The sequence below is a fragment of the Thunnus thynnus genome, chromosome 9 (assembly GCF_963924715.1).
Source record: "Thunnus thynnus chromosome 9, fThuThy2.1, whole genome shotgun sequence".
Classification (NCBI taxonomy): domain Eukaryota; kingdom Metazoa; phylum Chordata; class Actinopteri; order Scombriformes; family Scombridae; genus Thunnus; species Thunnus thynnus.
The window spans coordinates 20,865,007-20,887,267 of NC_089525.1; the positions used below are offsets into that span (position 1 = coordinate 20,865,007).

General features: G+C 40.9%; 1 protein-coding gene across 11 annotated transcripts in view; it reads right to left on the reverse strand.

Moving 5' to 3' along the window:
• The window catches only part of zic6 (zic family member 6), a 72,953-nt gene extending 51,116 nt beyond the window's left edge, over positions 1–21,837 (reverse strand). For all 11 annotated transcript variants that reach the window (XR_010929684.1, XR_010929683.1, XR_010929681.1 and 8 more), the window contains exons 1-2: positions 21,750–21,837; positions 20,914–21,006 (exon numbers count right to left, since the gene is read on the reverse strand). The gene's annotated coding sequence lies outside the window, so the exon portion shown is untranslated. The remainder of the gene's footprint in view (positions 1–20,913; positions 21,007–21,749) is intronic.
• Between the last annotated feature and the right edge of the window lie 424 nt (positions 21,838–22,261).

Here is a 22,261-nt window from a genome sequence, read left to right on the forward strand (position 1 = left end):
TATTTAATATTTTAAAAATCCTTAAATCTCTAAAAAGTAAGTATATTCAAAGTACAATTTGTTAATATTAATACTGCTATTATTAAGTAGATAGATTGGGATTTTTAAAATTATTATTATTATTATCATTATTTATTATTATTATTAGTTTATTTATATTATTAAACTCGATGCTCAAATCAGATTATGTGAAAACTGCTGCAGACTTCAACTTTATTTTTCATGTTTGTTCATTTGATGTCTGCATGTAGCGCATTCAGAGTTAAAAGAAAGCAACAAGGCCCGTTTCTTTCAGCAGTAATAACCTTCCTTTTGCCGCTTTGCACAGATCAGAATAATAGGAAAAAGAAAATGTGCGCATTTGTAATTATTAACGACTCACTTGTCTTGTCTTTGAAAGGTTTGGCCGCAATGAAGTCAAGGAAACCGATTCCAATCAAAGCAGGGACACTTTCTATAGAAGCAACTCTTTCAAGCATCGGTGCAACAGTGAGGAAACCCCTTTTATTTAAAGAAACCGTTCAGTAAGTTTAAGTAATTACCACGTTGCGTCGGCAGAAAGGAAATATACTCGACTTTTGTTTTGGACAAAAAAGGGTCAGCATTTTAAAATTCAACCACTATCAACTCTTAAAATTGTAGAAATGCGCTTATTTTTATTTTCCATTTAAGCGCGATACTTTTATTCATAATAAAGATAACGTAATTTAGATAGATTTCTTCTCTAAATAAAACAAAAGGGTGGGGGGTTTTGACTCAAGCTGTGTGCGGGTCAGGGTACAGTTTAAGACTGAGAAACGTTACCACGTAGGCAGTTTGTTTTCATTCTTGCGCAGCATAAATAATGTAGAAGCTCTCCTGTCTGTCAGTTACATTGAATATGCCGTCGTTCATGCATTAGAAATGAAGGTGGTGGAAGCTGTTGTAAAAGGTGATATTATAAGACGTGACACTGGGAACTGGCTCAACCTTCATGGACCAAGTTCACACCTTGAGAAGAGATAAAGAACTTGGCCTTTTTTTCTTTTTTTTAATTACTACAATATGGATAAATAAGTGAACAAACTTACATGGCAGTTTCCAAAGGGAGTTGATTTTATCAGAGAATCGTTTCAGCTGTAAAATAACTGGGGAAAGAAAAATGCAGGTTTATGAAGTGGAATAAAGTCTGTGTAGAGCTCAATTTCATTCCCAGCGTTTTACAGTCAAGTTTATGTGGTGAAAAAAAAACCCCAGCTCTCCCCTCACTGTGTTTTCTTTTGATATTCTGTTGAAATTGGCAACAGTGTGCCAGTCCAGTACCCAGTTTAATTTACCTTGTCTTGGGAATGATTTTTCTCTATTACCTAAATAAGGTGAAATCTGGGGCATGCAGACTCTCTACTGCTTGTCGGAATCAGTGGAGTGTGAAATTGCAACACCAGACAGCCAGGATAATAGCTCAGAAGGGGGCTAATGTCCCTGCTACATTCACAGAACATTTTTATAATGACTGAATTAAAAGGGAAAAAAGTATAGATTTATGCTATAGTCCTTTTTTTTTTGTTTTTCACTTTATTCCTGTCTTGATCTGTGTTTTATCTTTCTGTAGGTGCATTTATCCTGTTAGGATTAAGGAGTGTAAATAGATTTAGATCCAAAATGTTGTTTGTAAAATGGAAATAACCAGTGTAGTGCAGAGCAGTGTGGCCTTTCCTGGCTCTCATTTGCACCCTTTAAGACCCTCCTTACTCAGCCTGCCTTGTCAGAGGAGGAACAGTTGGACCAATTATTATTACTGAGTGCTATTTTTGCTCACTCAGTCTCACATACATGACCACAGATAAGGCACACATGCACTTTCAAACTCTTACAAACGTCTTTTTTCTCAGTCTGTCCTTGAAACATATGCACACACACACACTTATACTCCAACACACACTTAAATTACATGGGGATTATTGAGACTAGTTCTGTTCTGTTAGCGATGTCACCAGCAGGGCCTGATTTGTCAGGCTTTACTGTTCCCAAATTTGGTTGGTAATACGTCTGCTTTTAGATCACTCCAAATAGCCCCCCAAATCCCTGAAACTCACCATTTAACACTCCCACTGGTGCTAAACCTAATCTTTCCTCTGACTGGGGTCACCATTCTGGTGGTCTTAGTTTTCCAGCCACTGGACCAACTCTTACCAACTCAGTCCACAGTCTGTCCCCCATCAAATCACACAGCTGACACAATGGGAGGTACACATGTTTTTTTTTCCTTCGTGTATTGACAAGGCAGGGTGGAGCAGTGTCAATAGGTGCTGGAAATGCAGCCATCAGGTAGATTTATCAGAATTTACGGTTGTGTTTCACCTAAAACTGTTTGTAGTTAATAATGAATGATAAAGACTTGTCCTGCATTTGCTTCATTAAAATCATAAACAGAAGTGGAAAATTAATTTAAAAAGTTGATCAATCATTGTGTAGAGAGAAGACTTACTCAAAAAACACACTCAAAGTAAAGTCAAAGTCATGTTTTTTTCTGAAGACATTCTGGTGACGTAAAAATGTCAGTGATAATCCTAGCTTGTTCTCAGTCCCAGAACCTCATGAAATGTGTCAAAATAAGCATGTTTTCATGTTCTCTGGAGCCCATAGACTAAACCCAACCCTCTTCATTAGGAAGATATAGTGTTTTTAGATTGTTTTGATGTAGTCGGGTAGCAGACGGACCATTGGCTAAGCATTGGAAAGAGCAGACAGACAGACAGTCCAAGCGGTTTAGCCTTGTTTAAAATTATTAATCCACTTCTAATTCCAGCTGGCCCCCTGACAGCATAGAACCCTATCAAAAAAATCAGCGCCTCCATTGTGAGGCCTGGCAGAAGGGGACTGGGCGTATTTTTTCTGCTCCAATCAGTTTCTAGAGGTTGGGCGATTAAAAAAAGAATCCCGAACCCCCCTTCCTTGCACAGCGGGGGAATAACGGAATCATTAATTCCCCATTAATTTCAGAAAAAAAAAACAAAATGTCAACTCGATGTAGTGCCTTAGACAAAATAATAAGACAGGAGTGACGGACAGGAGCGACAAGTGCTTTTGGTTGCCCAAAAAGTGTTGAAGGGTGACATTCCAAAACTCGACATAGCCTAACTTTAACATGATATTTAAATTCAGTGTGTCAAATATACAGAAAATATAGATTATTATAGTCTTATTGACGCACAGGAACACATCTGTTTACAATTTCATCAAAGCTGATGTCTTTCGGAGTTTTTGTGTACTTTTTGTTTCCCGTTTTGTAACGATTTTTTGGAAAATAATTTTTTTGAAGTACTTGGTACGGGAGCATTCAGGGAGGTGTAGTGTCTGTTTGGGGCAGATACATGAAGATATTTTGGGGGGTTATGATGTGCAGTAAGACAGAGTTGTTTATAACTTACACTATTAGTCTTGAAAACAGTGACACCTCAGTCTTCAGGCGTCAAACGTTAAGTGCACAAAGACAAGTACATAAACATATCTATATATTCATACATAAACTCATAAACATGTCAGATTTTAATTGATATATGTTTACTCAATGAAAAGTGTCTCCAAGTTTGAAGTAACTAAATGACAATAGCAAAAACAATGGTGGACCATATTCGGCTGTTTGCCAATTCTCAGTATGTGGCACTGAAACTCATACATCTATTATGTTTGTTGAAACTAACCTGTTGATTACTTTGAGCTTGTTAAATCTGTTTCTCCTCTTGTATCTCATGCTGTTTTAAAGTCTCACATAAAATGTGGATGGTCAGACTCCTTATTTAGCAGGTTAAATTATGGTAATGCGACAAATGATATGAAAGTCAACCAGTTGTGAGCCACCTTGAGGCAGTCTTTGTGATTAAGTCACTTCAGTGTTCAAGTCCTTTTTCCATGATGGGTTTATATCATTCTTTGTAGCCCCCGTACAAGCTGTTCATAAATACAAGGATGTTCCAGGCTGCTAACCTCACATACAGCAGGGTGGCAGGAAGGGAGGGTGGAGACGGCAATGTCAAATCTCTAGAGGGGACAAAGAGGTGGTTCTGCTCCATCTCTCCCAATGTAAACCCCATACCACAAGCACACTGATGCACACCCAGCCAGTGGATGGGTTTTGATTAGGAAGCATGGTTGGGCCCCAAGTGTGGGCCCCTATCATCACCCTTTCATGAATACACACACGTACACACACACACATACACACACGCTCGCTCATGGGGCCATTATAGCTGTCTCTGTTTAGAGTGACAGCCTTTCATATTTGTCTGTCTCCAAGCCAAGTGGTTATCATCTATGCACCCCAACCATTAGGAAATGTCACAAACACACAAGCTGACACAGTCATGCGCACACATACATGCGCGCACGTGAACACACACACACACACACTTTTTTTTCAGGAAATGAGGTCCAATTAGACATAATCAATGGCAGATAAGTAAAAAGCATTTCAAAAAACTCAATGCTTTTAATTTTTTTAAATTGATTTTTCCACTAATTTCTATCTCTCTCTCTTTCTCTCTCTCTCTCACTTGCTCATCCGCTTTCTCCCCATCTCTCAGGGTGACTTTTGAGCGTTCAGAGATTGACAGAACAAAAGAGATTGTTGTGGAGATACTAATTATTTAATGAATTCTTTCTTTATTTTAAAAGTTCCCTGGGTGGCGATGTGCCCAGACTGTTACAGTAGATGGAAAATTACAGGCTGGAAGACAGTGAGTGACACATGAACAGAGACAGAGGGGCAGGCCGTGCCATCCAAACATGCCCATGCCCTTAAAGCCATGGAAACACCCCCCCCTCCCCTCCATCCTGCCAGACCCCCCCACCCCCAACCCCCTTCAACCACCCCCACCACTCCTCCCCACCTCCATTTGCCACATTCCATTTCAACAAAACTGCCATATTAATCATGTGTGCTCGCTTCAATCCAGCTTCTGTTTTTTTTTTCTTTTTTGATTTTTGTTTTTTGTTGTAATGCTCCGTTCAAAGTTCCAATTTTCCAGAAACAATCCTTAAAATGACAACAAATGACAGCCAATTTACCTCAGCGAGGGGCCGTATGTCCACTACAATGAATGCAAACCGCTAAAATATCTTTTCTACACATAACAAGCTTTTGTCAAAATGATGTGTCCTCATCCCCCCAAAACCGATAAGTAGGGCATGGGGAGAGTAGGCCACTAAAGACCGGGTCATTATTGATTTGACAAGTGAGTGAATAATTCATCTCTAGTGGCAGGCATCAGCTGGGACAACCGTTTACCGCTACTACTGTTACTATAAGAGACATATCCCAAATCTGACCTCTCCTACGTGTCCCCCACCAGTCTGTTATGTAGTCTAGCACTCTGATACTGCTCATCCCATGCTCTACCTCTGTTGGCCTTCCACACTTTATAGGAGCTCCTCTTATGGTCTCTAGTAATCTTTCCAAATGTTCCTTTCAATCCCAGATTTTGTATGATTTCTTCAGCCAAGCGCTGCTTAATTTACGATCATTTCCAGCTTCCCTGTAGCTCTTGGCCAGTGGGACACAAGGACAGCTTTATGCATGGGTGTAATTCACACACTCGTTGGCACTGGCCTTAGCAACTGCCTTCTATACAGAAATACTGATTTACACACTACCTCAATAGAAGATATTAGAAAACAAACAGTTTTGATTGGCTGAGTCATGTTCAAAGCTGTTGCCTGATAAACACAGATGTGATTGCTGAGCTGTTAATATAAATCTGCACTTACTCCAGTGCAGACTACTATACTGCTTGGTGGATGAATAACTGCTAGTTAGTCTGTGGTTACGACATGCACAGTAGTGCAAATCTGCTGTAAGTCAGTCTTGTTAGTGCTAACAAAAACACAAGGGAGATTCAAAACAGCCCTTGTAGTGGTAACCTCACGAAAAGGTCATAGGCTGATTCCAGGATTTAACTAGCTAATGCCCAGTGACCATCTGAGACTAACAAATCAATCGCAAAGCCATGACTCCAATCCTCCTTCTTGATTTCTTTAAACAAGTATTACTTAAACACAGGTATTTCTTGATCATAAAGTTGCAGTCTCACAGGTCATTCCAGTAAAATCTGAATTACATCAAGTCTTTGACACACACGCACCTTGTGAGAAAATGACTGGGATCTGAGCAACCCTGAACCTATCCCATCTGTACACAATAAAAAATGAACTCCTGCAATTTATTTTACAATAAAGGAACGGTTGTGTTCTTGAATAGAGCTCTCGGGGTGTGTTGAGCGCAGAAAGGCAGAGTTAGTTTCAATCTGTACTCAGGCTACCTGCTGAGTTACCAGATCCCTAGCGAGTGTGAAGTCAAGCAGACTGCTTCTCTGACTCACTCTGCTTGCCACCACCTCCACCACGCTGCATCACGACCATGACAGCAAGACGTTGCAACTGTAAGATTAAGACACATTCTGCCAGATCGCCTGACACTGATCACCTGGCGGAGAAAAACATGTAGACATGTGTTTAAGCATATCATACAGTCTCTACATCCACTACCTATACATATTCAGATTTAGTTACATTTTTCCATATACGGTACACACAGTATATGCAGACACCAGCCCACACGAACACACACACACACACACACACACACACACACACACACACACACACTGCTTGCCTGTCAGCAGGTCAAGGCACCATAAAGAGTGTCAGAGCGGGCTGAAAAATGAAGAGTTATGTGCTTGAGCTGTCTGTGACCTTTGCTGTTTGTTCATATGATATGATCACTCATAGAGGAGGGAGCTGCGTTACGCCTCAGTCTTAATCCTGCCACTTTTAACATGCATAACAGTTTCAGACTATCTACACTTTGGGAGAACATTTCTCTACATTTGGAGTATACATTAATTCTCTAGTCATCTCATTTTCTTTTTCCTTGAAAGCAGCCGTGAGGTTTGAAAAATCGCTTTTCTTTCTTGCTCGCTCGCTTCCTTTCTTCCTTCATCTACATCTCCCCACTCATTCAAACACACATACACACACACACACACCACACCACACAGGGGCTACAGGGAACTCCAAGTTTCCATTCATGCTTCTCATTATCGGGACATGTCGGTATTTTATGAGGCCGTGTAAACCACTGAATAACTGCACTTTAAAATGCATCCTGACACTATTACGTGACCATGTTGATGGAAAGGCCTTTCATTGCTGGGGCGAGGACCTAAAATGGTGGACGACAAAAGAGCATGACTTGTTAATTATTTTTAACTGCCGGATAAAAATGATTATGAAGTAAGGCAGGATACACAAATGGCTGAAGCCACATCATAAAATGACCCCCTGTCTATGGAGAAGAAATAACTTTAGTTTTAGAGGGGAAATGTGAATACACACCAAGCAGAACAACACACCATCGTGCCCGCTTATAAAATACACTTTATTTCATCTAATTGAAACAATTAAATAACACTATTTACAAATGAGTCACAATTTCCTGTTTGATTAGGAAAAAGATAAACAAATTTGGCTTCAATAATGCACAATAGATTTTCAAGCTTGTTTCTGTTATTTACAGATCAAAAATAAATCACATCAATAAAAAACGGATCAACCTAAAATTCATGATGGCATATTAAATGGTGATGAAAAATGCATTGCAGTGAATTCATTCAATTTATTCTGACATGCTATATTAATTACAGTAGTAAGTGAAATAATTCATCACAACTGTCTTTCCAATTTAATAAACAAGCACTTAATTAAGCAAATTTCTCATACTGACATACACAAAGTACTTCTGAGAAATATCAGTGGATTGTGTGTGCGTGCGTGTGTGTGTATGTGTGTGTGTGTTCCAACCCCTGCCTGTACAGTTTTTGTGCTGCTGATTTTTTCTTGCATAAATGCATTGATTAAAAATAAATTTCTACAAGCAATTGTCAGCACAAGTCCAAAAACAATAACTCAAACCATATCTGCCTCATTAAAAATGCAGATATGAATTTACATCTACTATTTATCATAGCTGCTGTTCACTAAAAGATCGTTGAATGCTTCAGATTTGTGTACAGTTATCTTAGACATTTAATTTTGCTGATAAATCTCACTGCTGAGGGATATTATGTCAAATCCTCCAAATTGTAGGAGAAATAATTATTATAGGGACTTTTTTTTTTTTTAGGATACTCAGAGTTCACGCTGCAGTCCTTTGATGATCTATGAACCTGTGATTCTTTTATTTGTTACATCACATATATAATGTAACAAGTGAGTCTCACTCTCTCTCTCTTTCTACACCTTCCAGTACATCTATACTGCTCATATGCTTTACTTGACCAGTGCTATCATCAAAGCCGATTCCAATCTTTCCAATCTCTTCAGCATGCCCTCGGGTTTTCAAGTGTGTGTGTGAGTGTGTGTGTTGCTTTGCTGCGAGTGTATGTGGGAGTGCATATGCCCATATGCATGTGTGCACGCACATTTGCATTCCTGCTTGCATGCCTGTGTTTGTGCACAAGCCTGCGCACATATGTTTCGTGAGCGTATCTCTCGGAGAGCCACAGTGGCGGTATAGCCAAGGCAGGAGCAAGCTGTTGATCGGCAGAGTGGTGACAATAAAAGGTGGCAGACCAGTCAAAACAAGCCCTGTTCTTCCAGGCTGGGCCAAAGTGCTGTTGAAGAGGTTCTTTTGAGGCACCCTTAATGTGGTAAAGTGATCTCCTCCACAATTGGGACACTCCAAGAGGCCATCCCTGACAGCCAGACCAAAGCAAACTCCCTCCCCTCTCCCCCAGCCTTGTCAGTTTCCATCTTACCCTCTTGGCCCGGATCCTGTGAGTCGATATCCACCAACATGGGAGACTTATCCATCCACAGAGTAAAATGATTATATTAACACATAATATTCAACAGGTGCTATATATAATAACATAATCCTGGTTGCTTGTGCATTCATTTGCTCATTACACCTAAATATTTTCTGAATAAAGAGTACTTTGAACGCTTTGAACTAAAATCAGCTGAATCAACTTTTGGCTTACTGACAACATGCATTTTTCACCTCTATTTCTGTCATTACCCTCAATATCTTAGTAGCAATTTCCGCTGTGTTATTTATTATCTGTATGTGGATGTGATGGTGACTTTGTGACTGAGCCAGTTTACCAGGGTAACCTCAGTTGGCCCACATGAAAAGCTTCTGACTTTGTGGAAAAGCTGTCTGAATTAAACAGAGGCCTAGGTTGAGAAAAAGCCAGACAGTGCCCAGAACAAGAGAGCAGAGCCCAGTTGGCCTCCTGACAATTTGGCCGACAATACCAGCAGACTTAGCACTCACTTTTTACAAGGGCTGCCTCAAATTGCTTCTCTCTTTCTCTCTCTGCGGCACTCACAAAAGAGAGAGTGGCAAATTGAAACCGAACTTTATTAGAGGCTGTAGCCAGACATAGTCCGTAATAAGTATGGTTGCCCTGATCCAAATAAATAATCACCATCAAAGGAAGCTGTCTGAAACACAGATCTGACCGTTCTGCCTAACTCTCCGTAAAGCTTCCAAAGTGGAATGGAACTTTGGGCTCAACTTAAATGAAAAGGGGATTTCTTTTCTTCTTCTCACCCTATTCTAACTCTTCCTCTTTTCTCTCTTTACTTCTTCTTCTTGTCTGTTGAAACATGTGGTCAGCTGTTATGCTTCCATGTGGTCAGATGATCAAAGCTGGGGAGCAGCAGTAATTGTCCCCCGCTGAAGCCCTGCCCCGGCTGGGATCAGGATCCCAGCAGGTGGGGGGGACAGCCATGAGAACGGAGGGAGAGGGTGGAGGAACGCAAGAGGCCCTGCCTGGCAGAAATAAAGACTTCCTAAGGGCTGCTCTCTGACAACAGAGCCCCAGAGGGAGAGTGAAAAATGAAGCCTCCACACATTCGGAGGGGTTTTCACTTGGGGAAAGGGGCCGCCATTGGGGTGAACATTTGGGAGAGAGGGCAAGATGGAAAGCATAAGAGAATAGGATTATAATATTTGCTCAGAGCGAAGAGGAACAATTGTGCGCCCATTTCACAGTGTCCTTAGAACTGAGCCTGTGTCGAATCCAAGAAGGGTTTTTTTGATGGTTCATGAAATATGGATGCTGTTTATTTCACCTGCTAACCCTGACTTCTCTGGTCAAACACCTTCCACTGGCAAACACTGTTGCTGGCAAAAAAAGAAGAAAAACTACAGAAATAAACTTGGCAGCCTTTCTTGTGGAACACACAAATACACGAGCCACTGACATGGACGTAAACACAAGAAAGTCAACTCATTCCTCTCACAAGCGCGCCAACAAACACATTATTACCATACACAAACAAAAATACACACACACACACTGAGGTGGGGAAAGACCACGCATACCTCGACCGGTCAGTGTTTACCTGAAAACCGGAGGGAGCTGTGAAAGCTCACAAGTCGGGCTACTTTGCATGTACGTGGGAGCCCGCAAAACACTTCTCACTGCTGTCCGTCATTTTGATTGCCCAGCACGACTCCTCCGCCCCAAACCTCCCAACACCCCCACCTCACTATGACCCCCCCCCCCACTCCACCCCACCCCAGCCAGATGGCTTTTTTTTTTTTTTTTTTTTTTTTTTTTTAACTGTCTGTGGTTCTCTTGCACCTCTGCTTTACCACACTAAATCCCTGAGATGGCTGGGTGGAGTGGAGGGCTTGGGAGCTCTGCGTGGACAAATGGTTCGGAGGTAGCAGAGCAAATAAAACGGATTAAGAGGAGTCTTTTCACAGATACTTCAAAACTATTTTGGCGCTGAGCCATGGATCCCCCCCACTTCCCCCCCAATACTCCCCCCTCGATAGGAGGAAAAATCAGACACCCACAAAGAAATTTTCAGAGCATACAGACCTTGTCTTTGGGTGATTCGGCCGTGGGCAGATTGTGCATGTGTTGCATTAAAGTGAGATCAAAATACTATTACACAAGACTCAGACATACAGTGATCCACAAATGAGTATATGGAAAGTATTTACATCCTTTCTGAATTGTTGCTCCATCTCTTTAAAACAGATGGTTTCTAAATATTGTGATATTAATCTAACACAGAGTCAAAGTATACAGACTTACAGTGGCTACTGTTGCATTACTAAGTGCTCAACAATCTCATATAATAGAATGATCATGTCATAAGACAACAACAGAAGTTTCTCAGCTTCATAACTCAGCCCTGAGTCCTCTTCCATTTTGCATTATGGGTATAATCATGATGTTTTTCATTTTTCTGACTAGCCAAGTATCTTATGTCCTATGAGTAGCAACATAAAGCCACTGATAAGTAAATGCACATCTATACAGAGCAGAATGACTCATACACGTCCATATGTAAGGACTGCATAACAGCATTGTGCTGCCTGACATTCATTAAATGTTTTAAATTTTCTCACTGCATTTTAAAATGTTTTTCTTACAAAACATGCAAAAACACAGTCACTTTAAAGCACACTTTATACCATTTGAACTCTTAAGTGCAATACAGCCATAGTAAGAGCAGTGCATCAAAAACGGTTGATATGAAGGAAATCCAAATGTCACCTCTTGGCTCTATCCAGCCAAAGGTTAGATTCTTGACTCCCCGCTGTCTCCTGTCATTAGGTTGCTTAGCAACGGACTACAAGCTATAATTAGCTTAGCAAAATTAAGATTTCCATTTTGTTAACACAAAAACACTTTTCTGAAAAGTGTCACATGTTCACTGAAAGAGATTCCAAAGGCATGCATTGAAATATGAGTGATTTTTTTTCTTTTTTTTTTTTTTTCTTTTTTGAAGACTTGGCATGCTCTGACTGTCACCACTGAGTGAGATGTACACGTGCAGCTGTTACTTAATGAAAAATCATAAGATGGAGCATGATATCACCCTGTGAGCATCTGTCAAATATTATTCTCATATGTTCATAGCATACTAATTTCGAAACAGTGCCTCCATCCCTTCATCTTCTTCATTATGGTATACCTGCAGAGAGGAAAATTCCTAAAGGAACAATAAACCGTTTACTTCTCCCTACAACACTTGCATTCATCCACCCACGCTCTCATAAAGTCATAGGCCAGTAGTTGGATATTTCAATGATTCAATGTGCCTTAAAGCACGGTGATTTCAATCAATGTTAGCTCTATCAGCCCTGCAAAGAAACAAAATTGGTGACAGCATCAATGCAGAGCCCTGTCCATCGAACCACATTCACCTTGCTTCCTGACCAGAGTATATCCACTGCATCCACCACTTGTCTATCTACCCTCCCATCATTTCATCCAACCATTTACCAGTATATCCTACAGCCCTCGTGGAGCCAGACGCCTAGTTATGACTTTAAGCGGAGGGCAGCAACACCAGCTCCTGCTGACGTGTTACCAGTCAGCGACGTCAGGGTCACCAGGATCACTCAATTAGCAGGGGTGACAAAAGACCCAGCAGGATCCAGCCCAGCATCCCCCAACCCTAACAGAACATCAGCAACCACAAGCAGGGGCCCGCCTCCCGCCACCAACCTGTGTGTATGTGCTGTTAGCTATCATAGACGTTACTAAAAACCAATGCCTTTTTATTGAAGCTGCTGAATGTTGATGTTTTGTGCCAATATTCAATATGTTCACATTTTCATGCCAAACAATGTAGGGTTTCAATGCGTCCTTCGTGAGTGGTCTTGGCAACTCTCTACACAGCATTTATATCATCATGGCGGGTAAAAAGGCTCCATTTATCTTAAACAATACAACTCAGTCCAGAGATGGAGATGGTAAAGTAGGGCAACTGTGTCTCCTATTTGTTTTACCACATATGATTTTCAGGGAAGCGTAATTGCTGCCAGGATTATGTTCAGTGGCAACAGTTTTTCCCAATGAAAGAAGTGCTGCGTACTTGAAACCGGAGAGCGGGGTACACATCCTGAGTCCTGCATGTGGTTTAGACAACAAAAGTACTTGGTTGAGGTTAATTAAAGATTGTAGTTTCTGTTAAACCTTAATAAAGTAAGCACCAGAATCTTTCCTGTCTTTCCTTTCTGTCTCAACATAACCATAAAAACATTGATCATGCTTAGTTGGTATTGTGGATATTGTAGGGAAAGGAATTATATTGACTGTAAACATTTTGCACATATGTTCAGTATGAGCATTTTGCATCTTGGCAGATATATACATTAAAAATGTTTCCATATTCTGTTGATAAAAACTTAATTCAGGCAGCATGACATTTCTTTTCAGAAGTATTTGCTGTTGCAAATTAACAGTATATATATATTTCTAAGTTCTAGATGGAACTAGGGCTGCAAGTAATGCTTATTTTCATTTTAAATTAATCTACCAAGTATTTGTTTAATTGTTTTATTAACCATTTAGTGCATAAAATATCAATAAAAAGTTGTTGTTTTTTTAAATCCATCACAATTTACAAGCACCCAAGGTGACATCTGCAAATCTGATTTGAAGATTTGTCTGACCAAAAGTCCAAAAACCAAAGATATTCACTTTACAATGACATAAAAACAGAGAAAAGTAGCAAATCCTTGCATTTACAAGCTGGAACCAGAAAATGTTTGGGATTTTTTTTTAATTAATTCAGAGAGGCTGTAATTGAAAAATTCATAGAAAAGAAAAGAGCATATCATTGCAGGCTCTTCTGGCCGTACAGGTCATGACCAGGGCATCATATCGAAATTGGGTGACAGTGATAGGCAGGGATTTAATAGATAGCCAGTAGTGGTCATATATATACTGATTTATTCCTCGAGTGCATACAGTACATGTGAATGCGTAATCCTGTGAGGATTCATTACAACACACCACTGTGCTCACACGCTCGTGCAGGTATTTACATGCATATACATCCTGTGCGTGTGTGTGTCTTTGTGTCTGCCTCTTCATTAGTCTACTTTTTTCTCATCCTCTGTCTGTCAGTCTGTCAAGGCCATCTGTGTGTATTTCCCCTTTGTGGCAACCTGCCTGCCTGTATTTCTCCCCCCCCCCCCCCTTACTGTCCTATTTGCAGCAAAATGACTCCTGTCTAGATCAGTGCTCGGTATTTTCCTCACAACAAAGAGTACACATAACCCTAAGTGTGTTTTGTGCATTCCCTGTTGAACGGATACTTTAGTGTTGAGGATATGGAAAGTTGAAGAGATATTGCTGGAGATAGAGGTGTCAGCGAGAATGGCAGCATTGTTAATTAGAACATTCCCCTTGATGGGTCTCCACTTCAGCTCCGATATGTAGGGCAGTAGTAACATAAAACAGACGCCTTTGATTATAGAATAATACAAACATGCATGCACACACACACACACAAGAGCGCTATACTGAAACAGCGATGGAAATAAAAAGATTCAGAAAAAGAAAACAACTCTCCTGAGTCTTTCAAAGGCTTCATCTATGAGAGTGTGTATGTCTGTGTGTATGTATGCGCGTGAGGAGTTTTATGAAATCACGTGACCACTTGTATATTGTGTGTGTGTGTGTGTGTATAGCGCTCTAGGCAGGTCCTGAATCCTTGGAGGGGTTTTGGGAGGATGAGTAAGACTCTTTAAGCTTCCAGCTACCTTGAAGTTCCTGTATTCAGTGCTTTCCCTCCGTGATCACTGGATCCCACTGTCACTCACAGAGAAGACTCACTTCCATCCAGTCAGACAAAATTGATTTTTTTCTAGAACATTCAACCTGCAATAACAACAACCACAACAACCACAACGACTCTGTTATCACACAGGAGGGCAAAGATTAAGGAATGGCTGCTGCCTGTTGCTAGGGAAAACAAATTGTTGAAGTCCATCATTTCACCTATTTTCTGTCAGCCTTTTTTTCAAGATAGGAGAAGTAAGAGTTAAATCTGTGAACATATGAGTTAGCTGACTGATTGACTGAATAATGAGACTGGGATGTTATTAGAAAGCATAAGAAAGCAAGTGAGCAGCAAGAAAGCTGATGGAAAGGAGAGGCTTCCACATTAAAACACTGTGTGCAAGCAGATATTGTGTTTCATAGTTACTGTATTTTGTTCTTCATTTTAATGCATTTACTTTAGCAAATTTCAAGGACCAACATGCAAGATAAATAGTGGTGTAGCAGTGCAACAGCTGGCACCACGATCTGAACAAGAAGACTTGTACAGCTGCTCTCATCCGGCAGATAAATACAGTCATCAAAATAAACACGCCTCAGAGACCAATGTACTTTATGTCTCAATTCATTGCATTTGCATGGCGCAATTTAAATTCCAAGTTTGTTTTTCCAGTGAGTTAACCTTCTGGGTTCTCCTCCTCCAAGCTCCCATCACACACCATGCAGGTATCACAAGTTTACACGTCACTAATGGTTCCCTTTTGGTGCTCATTAATTGCCCAATGATTATCCTCACACTCAAACAGTCACACGTCACCTTGTGTCACCACAGAGCTGACAAACTGGCCAGTGTAGGGTTGGTTTGGGAGGACGGGACTGGGAATAGTAGGCGCAGGTTGATTAAAAAAATAAGTGGTTCCTAGGAGAGGTTCAATGTGTAGAACAGCTGTACTGTAAATGCTAACCTACTAAACCTCTGCCAACAATGAACAATCAACTGTTACACAAAGACATATTGCCTGTCATGTAAATGTAGAGTAAAATTATTTCATGACCCTGCTACACCTTCAGATGAGGTTACAACACTGTATCTTATTTAAGACTAAAAACAGTTTAGTCTTTGTCTGAACCAAGACAAAACTGTCCTTAAATCCTTATAGAAATCAGAGAAAAATAAGAGATATGATGATATAGCCTCCTTGGCAGAGATAAATCTAGTGAAAGTCAAAATATGTTTAACAATTAATAATACTCTAGCTGAATGTTTAAGTTAAGACGTTTAGAAAAACAACTCAAAGTAGGGTTGTACCCAGTGTCTCTGCTCCTGTGGATGAGTGGTAAGACACTGCAGGGGAAGGTGGGTGTATGACACCTCTGTCCGTTGACTCTACACGTGTGTAGTATTTAATTAGCTGTAATCCAATTGAGGGATACAGCTTCCTGTTAAGAAAGGTGCAAAGGGTCGAAATAAACAGCTTACAAGACTATTAAACCCTAAAGATGCAGCCTATAGGAAGACAACCCCTGACCTTACTGACACACTTAGTATCAGTCCACTCTTCAGGTGTGACCTGACCTCCGGGAATGTTTGTTCTGCTTTCGCTTTGTCAGATCGATGAAAGAGATTTTTCTTGTTACTAAAGCGAGAAAATAGGAAGAGAGACACAGAGACAGAGGGGAAAATTGGAAGGATGAAAGAATTAAATAGAAAGGACATGGGGGATCAGAGTAGAGACAATTTGGGTTGTTAAAAAAAAAACTGTCTTATCTTATCTCACTTTTATCATATCTTGCCCAGGAGGTGTCATTAAGGTAAGTTTTTGGAAAATGTCATTTTCAAGGGAGATCAAAAAGTAAGGCTAGCATGTGTTTCTAACTAGAACCCCAGCTCACTCACCGAACACGGTGTTATTAGGTTACTATGATAGATATGATCTCTTTCTCTCATCAAAGCCTCTGTTTCAAAACCACCCATGAGCCAAAGGTGTCAGCTTGTAAAGACTATCTCTCCGACGCTCATCCAAGCACACTCAAATCTTCATCCAAACCTCCTACCCTCCAGATAAATGAAATTCAGTATATAGATGATTTAGAACAATTGGTCTGAGTGGTACAACAGTTGGTTGATGCAGACGGCATGGGCTTTTTTGAGGAATAAATAAAGCTGAGTGGTCAAAAAAAAAAAAAAAAAAGACTGATTGGAACATGGGTGAAAACCATGGTAACAGACTCCTTAGTAAACAGTTTATGGAAGCCCAGTAGGAAACCCGGCAGTTGGGTAAAGACAGCCTTGCGCTAATCAGTGCATACCAACACCTCCAGTGCCCAAACCTCATGAATTTCTCAGGAACAGATGTGTCAACTGTGCCGGCCCCTACGCTGTGCCGCTGCAGGGCCTAAGCCAATCAGAGCTGTATTAATCAAAGGTTGCATTAATTATTGTGTGTGTGTTGATGCATGTGTAATAATGGTACTTTAAGAATATTTTAATGTATTTTGAAAATCTTTCAGATTTAAATGATACTCTCTTTCTCTGTCAGCTGAGACAAAAGGACAATTCCTGCATTTTATGCAGTCACTAAAGCAGGCAAACTCTACAAGAGAATCAACACAAGTCCTTTCTTGTTTCTGTGCAGGTGCCAGTTCAAGAGGTCAAACTTGCACAAAACTTCAAAGAGCTGTACAATGTGCTCTAGCATACATACGCAGCTGCAATAAAAACACTAAATATTACATTAGGTTCTTGTGGAAAATCGAACATCAAGCAGCATCCTTTACATCTGACTAGAGGAGCAAATGGATAGGAAAATGTTGGAGATACTTAAAACTATATGTTCAAAGAGAAATGGAAGAAGAAAAAAAACATCTTGACCCATCTGCCTATAGTGAGGAGCCATGTTGTTAAATATAATGTTGTGACTCGCTGCGCTGTGATCAATAAGCCAGCAGCAGAAATAACGAAGCAATCTTACAGGGTACACTACAAACACCACTCATCTAATCATCTTCAAAAGTTTCACAGGCCACACAAAACCCACAAACCCTGAGACCAGCTCCGAATCACAGACAATCACTCGCCGACAACCACGCAGATACAACACCACATGTGCATCCATGTACATACACACATATGCAGATGTGCACAAACACAGAGACATCCCCCTCTGAGCAACTTTCAGCTGTACTCTTCCCAGTCACAGTCTGCTCTTCTCCCAACATAACTATAATGTATAATTCACCCCTATCATTTATCAAAATAATCATCCGCTGGAGCAAACTGAGAAGCTTGGCGGTGAAGTGACACATTTGAGGTCAAGGGGAATCATCTTTCACAGACTGCTCTGCACGCTGGGTTGTTGCCAAGCTGCGGCACTGGATGGTGAGGTGGCCGTGGCGATGGTGGACAGGGAAAGGAGGGAGGCGTGGGGGGGCTGCCAGTACAGATGCCCGCAGACAGACTGCCTTGCCTGAGAGACAAGAGCTGCCGGAGCCTCAGACAGCTCTCTCCATCACCCCCTCCAACTCTCCCCTCCCTCCCATCACCATCTGTGAAGCACACACACACCCACACACACACACACACACACACACACACATATAAAGAAACACGGCACCCACTAACTAAGAGGCCCAGGGACACTTAGCCACGTTAGCAGCCTTACTAAGACCGCTGCGCTGGGTAACTGCTGACATGCTTTAAAAAGACTAAGAGAGAGTGAGAGTTAGTAAAGAAGGGAGGAAAAGCAGAGCTGCTGAGCCAGATGGTTGGTCTAAGCTAAGCTAAGCACTGAAGAAGATTGAGATACCAGCCAGGTGAATTTTCCTCTCGATTTTTATGACAGGTGGGCAGAGGAGAGCCGTCTGGGGTTGACAACGCTGCCATGTTTTCAATAAGCAGCGCTTTGTATGTGTGTGTGTGTGTGTGTCCTACCGTGTGGCATGTGCAGCCATGCTGATGGTGCAACTGTTTTTGTGTGTGAATATGTATGTGTGTCTGTTAATCTGTTTCCACGTGTCCATATGGGCAGCATGTTTGCATGTATGGTCACATTGTGTTTATTTTTTTAATGTATGTGTATGTGTGTGTGTGTGTGTGTGTGTGTGTGTGTGTGTGTGTGTGTGTGTGTGTGTGTGTGTCATGTACGGTAAGCCTTGGTGGTTTAGCCCTGCACTTGCATCAATTACGTTGGATGGTGTTGACAAGTGTAATGACAGAGTTAGGACCTCTAATAAGGCAGACTGTCACGGAGAGGAGTAAGTGACTGTTTTCAGCACTCTTCATGTCTCCGCTCTTCTCTCCTCTCTCTGTGCTATTCTTACTTTTCTCCCTTGTTTTTTTCCACTCTTAGCCTTTTCTTCCTCTCCTCTCCTCACCTCTCATCTCTGTTTATTTTCCTTGAAGGTGGAACCAGAAAAGAAATTGGTAACTCATGACGCCACTAAACTGCACAGCACGATTCTGATGGTTATATTAGAATCAAGGGGTTGAATATGTAGTTATTGAACTACAGTGTGGTTCATCTTTTGTATCTGTGAGTAGCAATTCCATATTTTGCTCCTGTCAAGATTTTTGTTGAGGAGAAGTGGCATTCAATTCGAGGCTTGATGAGCCCCCAAGTTATTACCACAACTTGATTTTGTACCCATAGATTTTTTTTTGTCCCACTGACACCAAACTTTCTTCTAGAGCCTTGATCTGGATTCATAGACTCATAAACAACTGGTCGGGTGAGGAGGCACTGGACATACAATTTGTGATTGAGGTTTTAAAAAGGCACTTCATGTTTCACACTAATTTTACATCTCTTTGATGCTGATGACGGTAAAAATGACGTTTTGGTAAAAGTATGAAATATTCACACACTTCGATACATACTTCAATCAAAGAAGTACTTCATGACAAAAAAAACAAGACACAAAGAACAGTAAATATGAGTTCACCTTTATCAAAATTTTCTGGGTTTGAGACATCCAAGCTGGACGAAACTCCCGACCAGAGACTTCTTGTAACAGTTTCAAGCTGGCTGATAATTCTGTATCAGTGCATATTTTCTCCTCTGTACAATTATGCTGAAAATTTGTGTTAAGGCAGCTCACTTTGAGCTAGATAAGCTCACAAATCCTGCAATAAATCATGTTCTAATTGTCTACCATTATCATAAAGACTCAATAAATTCTCACATTTTGATTGATAATGTGTCCTAAAATGTATTTAAGAGCAATCTTAATCATCTAACAGCGGGTAGCTACTGCATCGATCGGGGATGCCAAGTCCAATCTGCCGTTAATAATTAATGATTAGTCTGGGAGAGGCAAATGCATTTCGTGATCACGCCGGTGAAAGGAGACAGCGCTTATTTGTTCATAGAGGATAAAAGTGCTCCTGCACAGATGAGCAGTGCAGACACACAGACTCACACAAAGACACACACACAGTCATGCGTACACAGTTGCATTGGCTCTAATCTGTAATGCATCCAATATGTGGAGCTATCGGCCAGCGCTCTGGGAGGCAAAACTACATGGCACACAGAAACCTGCACGCCAGGCTCCATACATCTATCCAATCAGCATCTTGCCTGGCTCCCGTGCCAGTGGGCCAATCAGAGGCAGCCCACTAACCCCCTCACGGAAACACACACATACACACAACAATCCAGCTGTGATTCTTGGACATAATCCAAGTTGCCTGTCAGGCCAGTGTATGTAGTGCGAGGTGGTGTATGTGTGTGTGTCAAAGAGATAATGTTATAACATAAAAAGAGAGCAACATCATATCAGCAATCTTTGTTGCCCATACAAGGAAAAACAGAGAGGTGGTGAACACAGAAAGAGGTAACTCTAAAGAAGCAACAGAACAACAGACATATAAGTGAGAATTACAGAACAAGAGAAACAGTACATGAGGAAGAGAAAACATAACTGACAGCTACAGAAAAGCAGCCAGTCACTGAATCATTCTCACACACAGGGCTTTGGCCCAGATCAGCCAGAGAGATAAAGGAAGAGGATTATACTCTGGCTGAAAGACTTGGAAGTATTGTGAGTCTCCTCTGACTCTCGGCCACTTCTACAAAGTCACCTTTGACAATGAAACTATCTGTTAGCAGAGGGATAGATCAACAACACAAAACACAAGAACATTTGTGAAGTACACTGTTATGATGTGGAGGTCATTTAGACATCCCAAATCAAAAATATATTATACTGAATGGGTAGATAAGCAATGCCTGGTGGGTTGAGGGGTCCACAGCGAGGGAGATGTGGAAAATAGAATCATTGCTCCATGAAGTTGTGCTCTGTTTAAATTGTTCTCAAACTGGACGGGACTCACCAGAGGTACAGACAGCTGGTTTGATGCCATCCAGAACAACAGGTGTCAGACAGCTCCAATCAAAGCAGGGAGGCCATCAGGAAGACAAATGTTCTGTTAGGGTTAAGAATGAAAAACAGCATTAGTTCCACCTAAAAGGCTTTAATTTAAACATCGGGTATTGCCATCATCTCTTTCTCTTGTGATAACACTGTTCTTGCCTAAGTGATTGCTGAAGGCCCTGCAAAATCAAACAATAAAGTCCTACAAGGAAAGAAAAATGAGTGATTAGATAATTAGACTGGTTGTAAACAAGTCAACACTGTATCCAGATAATTTAAACCCCCTTAACCAGAAAATGAGCGAACCTGAAATGTTGCTAATAATCCCATATTGTACTGGAAAACTGTGTGTGCGCACAATTTCTTTAAGTACATAGAGTAAACAGGTCCAAGTTGAACAGGGAAGTCTGTCTGTAAACTGCACTAGATGTTTACAATAGTTTGGACAGTTTCACCTTTGTTTTGTCTTCCATATAAGTTTGGCTAACCTGGTGGTTTGTTTAAAACATGTATGACTGTGTGGTGGTGGTGGGGGAGGGGGTTACCACATGCCCTCTAATCTGAGTTAAACACCTGCCCACCACAGCCACCTAGCTAGCTTGTACTAAAGTGTCTGTGTTGTTTGATAACAGGTGCTGAGTGACTGTTTGAGGCCTGTTGACAGTGATTCCATTCATGTTTGTTGTTCATTGTTTGCTCAAACTCACACATTGGATTGCTTCTTAGTCCGCAAACATCACACAAATTTGGTATATTTCAACATTTTAATGGAAACTTTGTGTTTGATTTGCTTACCTCTCCCCTATGCTGCACTTTGCTATCCTCTGTTTTAGACCCAGGAAGTGCCAAACCTAGGCCAGCCCATTTGGACACCCTTTATGGGGATGTGGTGGAATGCACCAAACATGGGATAGGTGGAGGGGAGGTTCTGATGTGTTTTGAGAAGATGCTGATTTTTGATTCGATTGAACGTTTTTGACATGTTTAGTGATCTGTTTGTTATTAACTTATATTTAGAAACAGATAAATCACAGTTTATGACTTCATTCATTTGTTAATTGGTACAGATTACGTGGTACAGCTATGACTTATATATGCAGAGGTTGGAGCTTTTTTCTTAAAAACAGATTAGACTTTGCTGGCAGATATAGGCCAGAGTTTGTGTCTTGAAGAGGACCAGCTGACTTAAACCATAGCTTAGTGCACAATTGTTTTTGTTTGTTTGTTTGTCTGCAATTCATTTTTGTCTTTTGGGAAGTTGGCTCAGTTTTGTTTTGTTTCATTAGCCTAGGCAAAACAATTTGCAC